The 10,886-nt window shown below is 42.2% G+C and overlaps 1 long non-coding RNA gene across 1 annotated transcript in view; it reads left to right on the top strand.

The window, feature by feature from the left end:
* Window positions 1-2,809: 2,809 nt before the first annotated feature.
* The window catches only part of LOC309337096, a 46,747-nt gene continuing 38,670 nt past the window's right edge, over window positions 2,810-10,886 (top strand). Inside the window, exon 1 of the long non-coding RNA XR_014154109.1 lies at window positions 2,810-3,244. This is a non-coding gene — a long non-coding RNA (uncharacterized lncRNA). The remainder of the gene's footprint in view (window positions 3,245-10,886) is intronic.

Below are 10,886 nucleotides of genomic sequence, written 5' to 3'. Positions count from 1 at the left end.
GCAGCGCCACAGACCCAGCTTTCATCACCCATCAAGACATCTGTTGGTGTCCACTGGGGGCTCCAGGTCTCTGTTACAGTAGGGGATATTTTTACAGCTGAGTGGTAGGACTGGGATAGGTGAGAGAGGAAGGTTGAAGCAAAAGCTCAAGAAACTTTGCTCAAGAGGAAGGGAGGTAAGATACCCCCCACAACTTCATGGAAACTTGGGAGCCAATAATGAAAACGCTGACAGATGAGATCACTTCATTAGTATGCATTTTACCCATAATGCCTTTCTGCACCCACCCACAGGTACTAGGATGTAAAGTACAGTGGTACCTCAGGTTAAGAACTTAATTCGTTCTGGAGGTCCGTTCTTAACCTGAAACTGTTCTTAACCTGAGGTACCACTTTAGCTAATGAGGCCTCCTGCTGCTGCCGGGCCGCTGCCACGTGATTTCTGTTCTTATCCTGAAGCAAAGTTCTTTACCCTAGGTACTATTTCTGGGTTAGCAGAGTCTGTAATCTGAAGCGTCTGTAACCCGAGGTACCACTGTACCATGGGCCTAATCCACCCACAGTCAAGGACTTTCAAGCTCTTATTTTTTTCACGAGAGTGTTAAATACCTTTGGCACTCGATACTGAGGCTGCCTTGGTGGCTACTAGTGCTTTGCTCCAGCTAGTTCACTAGTTCTAGACCCTTTGAGCAAAGATGACTAAGCTATGGTATTGCATGCTGTGGTAACTGGATTATTGCAATGCTCTCTGTGTGCCTTGAGGATGACTCAGCAACTTCAATTGGTCAAAAATGCAATGCCCAGATTACAGGCTGGGGTTTCAATTAGGACTCCTATAACCCCTGTTTTAATACAACTGCATCATTTGTCAGCTGATTTCCTTGCTCAGCTGAAGGTGCTGATGCTAGTGGTTAAAGCTCTAAATTACTCAGACACTAAATATCTGAATGACTGTTTCCTTCTCGGATGTTAAGATTAGGAGAGTAGTTTGTGAGGTTGGCTTGGGAGAGGGCAGGCTGTGGCTGTGGATTGTTTTTAAACTGTTTTAAGGCTGTTTTTTTAATATTGCTGCAACCTACCCTGTGACCTGCTGGTGAAGGGCAGCTAATAAATCGGATGGTGATGATTATAATTTTTTAAAAAAATATGTCATTGACAGTGCAATCCCATACATTTCTACCCTTTGAGTTCAATGAGACTTACTCCAAGGTACGTAGATATAAGATTGCAGGCTAAGTCTCCATTAATGAGACTTCAGAGTGCTTAGCCTTATGTGGGTCATGCCATTTCTTTCTGGCTTACGTATAAGAAAGACATGATTCTCAGTTAACCTCTCACCTCCTACTAAATTGTTCAGCAGAAATAAAGAAATCTGAGGAGCTACTGATGACATCTGTTGTAACATAGATGTCTGAATCTTGTCTCCTGGCTATTTGAAACTGGGCAGCCTAATCCGCAAAATCGATCTGCTTTAAGACCTTGGGAGTGGGGCTTTGATTTAACACAGGTGCCTGCATGGCAACCACCATGTTTGCTTTGAAAAAGTCCTCTTGTTTTTAGTGAGACTCACTTCTGACTAAACGGAATTTGGTGCAACCTGCAAATCTCAGTCATGAGCTAGTAAAACAACTAAGTACATCAGCTAGTGGAGACAACTAATATGAGCAGAGCAAGGGACCAAGTAGGGGAGCAGAAAGAATCATGTTTTTTATTCAACCTGGTGCAGGCCAGGTTGCATGGGTCAGGTCCTTTAAATTTACTCTACACACCACCACTAACTCATCTGATGAGTTGTTCTTTAAAAATCCATCATCATTGGAGGCCTTTTTTCATGCACCTCCTCTGCAAGAGCTCCAGAGGGTGGCAACACAAGGCCTTTTCTGTGGTGGCTGCCTGCTTGTGAAAAGCTCTCCCCAGGGAGGCTTGCCTGGTGCCTTTATTACACTTCTTTAGGCATTGGGCAAAAACATTTATCTGGATAATTCAGTTGGTAAATCAAGAAACTCTTAATCTCAGGGTTGTGGGTTCAAGCCCTATGTTGGCCAAAAGATTCCTACATTGTAAGTGGTTGGACAAGATGACCATTGTGGTCCCTTCCAACGTTACAATCCTGTTGTTCTATCATTATAGGGCTGCCATTCATCTGGAATTTCCCGGACATAGCCAGCAATTAACCATCTGGCAACCCATGTCGGCAGTGTCATTTTTGGCGATTTCCCTTAAAAACAACTCAAAAACTTTTTTGCAAAAACCTAGAAAAAACACAACAACTTTTCCATCTGAATTGAAATATGGCAACCCTATAAAATTCTTCCAGGCCTGTAGCTAATTAAACGTTCTATGGCCTTTTAAACTGTGGGTGGGTGGGGTTATTGTTTGTGTTTATTATGGTATCTATTTTTGTGTTTTTACATTGTAATCCGCCCTGTGAACTTCAAGTGAAGGGCAGTATAGAAATTAAAATTTTAAAAAATAAAGTAAAAGCTGAATATAGAAAGTTATTATATTATTTGCTTTCAGTAACAATCTTTGGATATTTTGCCTTTCATAACATGTGCCTAAAGCTCTATTTCTAATGCAAATCCTAATCCCGCCTACTCTACCCACTGCTCCTCAGTATCCACACCAGCCACTCTTCTCCTTCTCCCTCCCTCTACCATTTTCCTTCATGCACACCTGTTCTAACTGTCACACTTCACCCTCAGCCAATCAGCACCTGCCACATACCAACATTTTATGTCCCTGCCCACCACACTCACTTTAACTCCTATCTTTCAAATATCTCCCTCCATAATATTTTACCGTATGTCTCTTAATATGCAAACCTACGCAAGTCAGTTACATTAACAAACGCCACAGTGTTCCCTACAGAGAAATGCAGCCTAGGGGTTTTTTGGGGGGGGGGGTTCTCTACAGCACTTTTATGGTGCACTCCTTCCTAGTATCAAAGTGAAGAAAGTTGCTGTATAAATATTTTTAATGATAAACAAGTACTCAAATTAATCCCTGCTGAGGTGGAGCCACAATTAGTGGGGTCTGAGGAGATGATGATGATGCATCCTCAGCTGTGGGCATGAGACACCTGTGTTACCATGGCAACTGAGTGGGCCTTTCCCTCTTCCCCAATAGGACACAGCGAGCAACAGCTGTGATGTCCACTATTGCCCAGACTCTTTCCTGGTGGAGAAGGTGAGCTGGCAGATGGACACAGGCAGGCGGTCCTCTGGCTGTGGAGCGATAACAAGGCAAGTTCAATTGCGGAGCGGGAGCACGGCTGGTGCCTAGCGGGGGACCTAGGCCTAGGGGAAGGTGGCAGACATTGGTGGGGGGAAGATAGTGGAGTGTGCATTCGGAAGCTAGCGGATGCCCTAAGGCAGAAGAAGCAGGTGGTTGCTTGTGGGTGTAAGCTGGTTGAAATTAATCTTCAGAAGCCGGTTGACAAACCCCAGTGGATATTTGGGGGGGGGGGTAAGTGAAGGTGTCCATTGGGGTTCTTAATGGATGTCTCCTGGAGTATTCTTGAATGGGGAGTTTTGAATGTGAGGCTTTGAATGTGATCAAGGTGAATGGTCTGTGTATGTGCATGAATGTGATGTGTAAAAGGAAACTGGTGGATAGATGAAACACACAAAGGGCTTAAGTGCAAGCCACCTAATACTTTAAAAAAAACCACTAGTTTTTCAAAAGTACATCTACCTTTTTTCCTGGAAGAAAAAGAATGGAAAGTCAAATACTTGAGTTTATGGCGCAATCTCCCCCCACCCCCATATCAGTACACATGAAGGGTGGACTGTAAATATTTTCAATAATAAATAAATAAATAACTGCTGAGGTGCCCCTTATATTGTAAGGTCTAGAGAAGCTGTGCTAATGCCTTTCCAGCTGTTGACATTAACTGCTACCTTCTGCCTCTGTTGTTGCAAAAGGACATGGCAACTGAGGAGAAAGAGGCAGTTATTACTGGGAAGGGAGAGTCCAAGGAGAAGGAGGCTGAAGGGAAGCTGAGGAAGGGGCACCTGGTGGCACAGAAGGCAGATCAGGGTTGGTTCTTTCCTGTTTTCTTGAGTTGCCAACTTTTTCATCTCATGGGGCTTCTGTGCTTGTCTCTCCTATATAGATGTATAAAAAAACACCAAATTGATTTCGTCCCTATGAATCCCCTCCCCAAATCCAAAATAAACTTAAGATCCCTAGGGTCTGACTTTATTGCCATATGGACGGGCAACCCTTGCATTACAGCACAACAAAAGCGGAACACCATTCCCCCAATGTTTGTGGTATGAAAAGATACAGGATTTCATCAGGAAATTAAGGGACATTCACTGATTGGAAACAAAGCAGTATGTCAAGCCCCAAAACATCTGCAGCTGCAAACAGTATTGAAGGCAGGATCACTTATAATGCCCCCCTGCCCAACCCCCGGATACCATTATGAGCGTAAATCATCATGAAGGCACAAGGGAAACAACATCTGAGGGGGCCTTGTACCTAGTTTTTACTCAGTACTTGTTCTGATTTGTTTATGGGACATTTATACGACAAGGAGCATTCATCTCCATTCAATTTGCTTGCAGCATGTTTTGGCATTTTCCTGTTAGCATTCAGTCACCCTACAGTTTTCAATTTGTTCCCAATCACTTTCCAAGTGGCTGAAACGTCAATTCATTTTTTTACAGTACAGGCGGTGAGCATTTTGTGCGAGTCCAATTGATGTGAAACCGCCAATGCGCCGGTCCTTTTCGACCCAGAATAGGGATGAGGCAGGGTGGAATGGGTGGGGCATGTTTATGTGCACTCCACCAACATGGGGGGGGGGGGCAAAGAAAGGAACCGCCATTCAAAATGGTCACTTCCTGTAGATAGTTGCCCTGTAGAAAGGACAACAGAGCCCTTTAATCCACTTTATGTAAATCTGAAGTTTCTGTATGTGCTTGAATCTTTCCCACAAAATAGTCAGAGCTTGGAGGAACTCTAAATGTTAAATACCAGTTCAGAGGTGGGGAGAGTGTTGTTATTAATATTTCAACATGCAAGGAGGAGAGATTTAGGCTTTCCTTCTCAACTGAAACCTCTGTAAAAATCTCCCTCTCCAGTATAGCAATTAGTCTAAGGCGGAAAGTGCAGTTATGCTATCACTTAGTGCTATTCATGATTATTTGGGTACATTTCAAATATCTATTTATCCCAGTCATTGGAAAGCCCTTTCTTATCCATGACCCTTTCTTGTGACTTGTTGTTTTTTAAAAATATGTGCAGAAATCTACCTATTCATCATTTCCCACTGAGACTTTTTGTTTCCACTCTTGTCTTTCCCACTAACCTTGAAAAACCTTCAGCTGTTTTGCAGTTTTACAGACCTTAACCTTATTTTCATTTTTACATTTCCTTTGGACAAACCCAGGAAAAAAAGCAAGTGGGGGCAGCACACAAGTGGTCTGTGCTCAAGTCTGCCATTGCATTTAGTAATGTAGTGCATTGGACTAGGAGACAGGTGGCCCAAGTTGAAATATCCACTCAGCCATGAAACTTACTTGGCCAATCTCTGCCCAACCTACCTCACAGAGTTGTTGTGAAGATAAAAGGGGAAACCACCATGCTCATTGCCTTGAGATCCTTGAGGAGTAAGGAATAATATAGCAATATTGGCTATATCAATATCGTTAAAGCAGCACAACAATTCAATAAAAGGACAAATTTCTATATAGTACACACTCCATGCTTTCTGTGGACAAAGCAGTGGGCAATAAAATGTTAGCTAAAATGGTGAGGGGGATTTTGTAGTTACTGAACTGCTGGGCTGATCATAGTGTAGGGATCCTAAATACCTACAGCATTGCTTTATTAATCCATGAATGTTTTGTTTGATTCATAGGATGCTTCAATTGCTTGAAAATATATACTTTGGCAAAATATATTTGTAACTTTACTCAAGTTTTTAGAAGGTCATGGGGTAGATGGAACATGAAAGTAGAATTTGACATTTGTAGGCAAGGGAAAGGGAAGTTCTCTTGACATGCTTGGATAACTCTTGTGGTTAGCATTAGTCCATTTTGGAGCAATGTTTGGATATGCTTGGATGTGGATGATTGGGATATTTAGAAATCTAAAACTGGAACATTTGGAAACTGGTACATTTGTGAAGTTGAACACATATATGCAAAATTCTGTATACTTTCACAGTTCACGTGAAACCAGCTAGGGGGGGGGTGTGAAAGGTCAAGGTGAGTGAGTGATATTTAGCGATTACCTATGATGGATAGAGGGAACCCTAGGCCAATTGCATAATCAACATTTATTTGTTGCCTTATTTACCTTGGCTATGGGAGGGGAAAGTGAGATGAAAGGAGTGGAGAACAGCTGGGAGGAGGTTGTGTTCATCAAACACTAACCAGGCTGAAAGGGTCCATCTCAGGATGCAAATGTTGTTTATTCTAGTGTAAATGCATACATTCTAGTGTAAATGCCTGAATGGCTTGGAACATGCTGTGACTTTTTTGTAAAAATTCTGCAAAAAATAAAAGCTAGCTGTTTTTAGTTTCTCAATTTCTAGAGGTAACCAAACACCACTTTCTCAGGAAATCTTGAATCTGCCCTGTGAATTTTGATCGATGGATGCGTTTACAGGAAATTGGCAACAGTGAAATCCAAAATTTTGTCCTTCAATGGAACAATGATCATTTCCTGTAGGAATTTTGGGCAATGCCTGTGAGCGCAGACCGCAGAGATTTCCAACTCATGTTGTTATTTCTTTTTAAGTTGTTGATATAGCAATGATTGGCGCAAGCCCTGCTCCAGAACTCCCAGTCATGCATTCATAAAGGCATGGAGGGGAGAAGCAGGGCCATGCTTGCTGGCCCAGCTCCCAGTATTGTGTCTTCACTAGCTCCACCTTCTCAAGCCCCCATACATTCAGCAGAAATGATAAAGCATGGAGACTATCCCTTCAGATTGCCCCCTGAACTCATGGAGGTCAGGAGGGCACACCTTTGTCCCTCTTATTGATGCTACGAGCACACATGTGCATTATTCATTAACCCTTTTCAACATTTCATACGCAGTTGCCATTTCTGACAGCAGCAATACTGCCACAATGAGCTACACATTTCATAGCCAAACCTCATGTTGAACTCAGTGAACTGATCCCCAGACCAGAGATCCAAGGAGGATCCAATGGAAATGTTTGTATTTATTTATTTTTGCTGGCCTTCTCCACGTTGTCAGTAGAGTTTTCCAGAAAAAAACAGAATGGGTGCCCAGAAATCCAACACAAAGTGCCTCCTCCCAGCCTCTGTTTACAAAATTATAATCATTCCCCCCTTCCCATTACAATAATATTCTTCATCTTCTATCTGAGTCAGTGCATGGAAAAAATGATTTCACCATGCAAACATTTCTGATGAATCAATACGGAGAAAGTAAACCCATGCAAATGAAAAATACTGGGATTTGGGGGGTAAATCACCCTTGAAGTAGAAGCATCCAGCATTTGAGCTTTAAGAACAAGCAAATCATCCCTAGCTATTTCCAGATGGAAGGGAAAGGATATATTTTCCAGACGCCGTTTTGCATGTTGCACCTATACTTAAAGCAGTTTGGGGTTTTGCCCATGCCGTAGGAGAATCGTAACTTGAAATGAGGAACACATATTGCCCAAATTGCAAACAAATGGATGGATTCAGAGAGGAAAAACTCCGCCCAAAATTGACCAGAGTTGAAATAAAGGTAGGAGGTCAGAATTAGGAGCCAGGCAGGCCACTGTGCAAATTAGTTAAGTCTTTGCAGTAGGACTGAGGTGCTTGAGATTCACTAAGGTCAGTGGCAGTGAAATGGCTCTAAATCCAAGTATTCCAGTTTAAACCATTTGTGGGTTGGGATGAGGCCAGCTGCTAGTAATTGCTCCAAATCTGGGAAATTATTTGCATTCATTGCTTCTGAGCGTCTCTGCACGAAAAAGATGAAAGACAGATCACTTTTTTGCAGTGATGTACATTAACTGTATCACTGTGACTTTCCCATGGTAGCAGTGTCCCTCTCTTGCCTTCTGACTCCATCGCTCTGTATGATGTTTCTGCCACCCGCTTACAATTGAACTTAAATAGAAATGCATGTGTGTTACATTTGAAATGGCAGCAGTGGGTAAATCCATGATAGCAATGGATAAGAAACTTCTGTGGAAGTGCATTACAGAACTCTGATAGTATTTTAACAGGACCTAAACCACTCTATGGTCTTTATAGGTCTCCAAAATGCCAGCTGTTGTTCCTCAACATGTCCACCTAGTAGTGCTGTCTTGTGCAATGTACAATAAGTGTTTCAGAGACAGATATGGGGAATGTTTGACACTCCAGAAGTTGCTGAACTACAATTCCCATCAGCCCCAGCATGCATGGCCAATGACCAAGGATAATTAGAATTGTAGTCCAGTAACATCTGGAAGGCAAAATGTTCCCCCCCACATGTAGGATGAAGGAAAAGAGGGAGTTTGATGCACCTGAGTAGTGAAAGGAGAGGCAGAGCAGTAGTGCTCACCTGACGACCTGTTAGCCACATCACTGCTGTGTACCAGGACAGAGGATGAGGTCGCAGGAAGGTTGGCATGATGCAAACAGGCAGGAGCATTGGATTGACTCTACTCGTGTGTATGCACCATGCCAAGCTTGCTTCTCTCCTCTCTGTCCTCGTATGTAGCAGCAATGTGACCAATGGGAGGTCAAGTAAGTGGTGACACACTATTCCACCAAATGCCAATGACCTAACCAGCACAAGGCATCAAGATGGTTTGGTGTGCTTTGCATAAAACAAACACAAATTCATTTCATCCAAATTTTACGCCAAGGAGCATTCAGTTCTTCAATCTGTATATATTATGCAGAACAAGCTGAAGTGTACATTTTGCTTATTTTATACAATTTATTTGGTCTTTGGTGCTGCTCTGTCTCACAGGAGACAGCTAGTCTGTTGCTGTTGAAATCTCATAGGTGGCAGATTTGTGCCTGAGTTGTGCCACTTCAGGCAAAGTGGGAGCTTACAAAGCTAAAAGCTCCTACATTTCAAAAGCAAAAAAACAAATGAGCTTCATTTAGAAAACTAGCATACCAGAGAGAAGGCTAGAATCCTTCACTTTGACATCTGATTTACTGTGTTCCCAGACATTTTCTATGAGAGACCATTCAGTCATGTGAGCTTCCATCCACAGTGCTGCAACCCAGACACAAATTTTCCATTCAGTTTTACCTCACTCTGTGAGGAGAACTAGGTCTATGTTTTCATGTATATGCAGGGGAACTTTGTCTCTGCCCTAATCTTACCACATGCAAAGAGAGAGGTTTAACAGCTTACCTGTACTGTACAGTCGCACCTTGGTTTTTGAACAATTTAGTTCTTAAACATTTTGGCTACTGAATGCCGCAATCCCAGAAGTGACTGTTCCGGTTTGTGAACTATTTTTGGAAGCCGAACGTCCGTCATGGCTTCCAATTGGCTGCAGGAGCTTTCTGCAGCCAATCAGAAGCCGCTCTTTGGTTTCTGAACATTTTGGAAGGTGAACTGACTTCCGGAATGGATTCTGTTCAACATCTAAGGTATGACTGTACCTTGGCAATTGTATACTGGCAATTGTGTTCACCAGCTAGGGAACAGCTAAACTATTGCATATCCTAGAGGTGTGCTAAATATGGAATAGAGGCTGGGCTTTTAGTATTGCAGCTCCAGCCTTCTGGCATCTGTTACCAACTGAAATTAGAGAAGTATCTTGTTATTTAAGCAGCTACTTTTGTTAAAGGAGGCTTTCCCAATCATTTTATGGATTAATAACGATTACAATGGTATGCATGGTTTTTATTACTTTGATTTTACTGGTTTACTTTTGCATCTTGTTATGTATACTGCCTCAGTAGCTTTTGGTTGTGAAACTGTTTATAAATTAGCAAACAAATAAATAAAATATGCCTTGGCCATAGCATTGGTGTTTACTGACAATCTGTGTGAACCAGTCTCCCTCCCTCTTAGCTAGGGATGAGGAAGAAATCTGAGTCAGTTTGCATTAAAAGACAAACTTTTTGAAACAATAAGAGGACCAAAACACAGGCATCCTTCAAAATTCACAATTTGCACTTCCCCAAATTTTGCAATGCAGTTCTCCCACTAAGTAGTATGTGTGAAAAATGCACACACTAGGATAAAGTGTACATTAAAAATGTATATATTAGTGAAAATAACCTAGAAATGTGCATTATATTAGGGACAATTGCTTTACAAATATTTGCATATTAGACAACAGTAGATTAAAAATGTGTGCATTAGGAGAAATCCACACTAAAATGATTATGAATTTTCATGACCAATTGATATGCTAATGTAGAGCTCTGAATTTCAGTTTGGAAAAATGAGGAACTGAGATGAAAACGAAATTACAGATTTGTCTATCCTTACCCCTGAGCACTTAACTTCTGTCATATCCTAGATTGAAGAATTGGCACAAAAGGATGGTTTGAAAGCTCCTGTCACACAGTTCCGCAACAAGGACATCCCTGCCTTGATGGGTGACTGCTTAGAAATGAAATGTAAACAGGTTTGGGAGGGGAAAGGTTAGCAGGAGAGAATAGCACAAGTGTAGTTAATAAACTGCAGCCGCTAGCATGCCTACACTTAACCACCCACCCTGAATATTGTGGAAAAGGGAATCCTTTCCAACGGCTGGCTGTTTTTTTCCACCCAAAGAGGCAGCCTGCTCTCCTGCCCCTTTCCCCTTTGCTCTTCAAAGACCGTCTATCTTGTCAAAGGAGTTGAACTATAAAAGGAATAGCACCAACCCTGGAAAGCTGGCCCAGAGCCTGGAGAGAAAAAGCTGTTTGAAAGGAAGTAGCCGACTGGCATCCACACACTGAC

This window comes from Podarcis erhardii, assembly GCF_964252035.2.
Source record: "Podarcis erhardii genome assembly, chromosome: 1".
Taxonomy (NCBI): Eukaryota; Metazoa; Chordata; class Lepidosauria; order Squamata; family Lacertidae; genus Podarcis; species Podarcis erhardii.
This window is presented reverse-complemented; position numbering and strand designations above follow the sequence as displayed.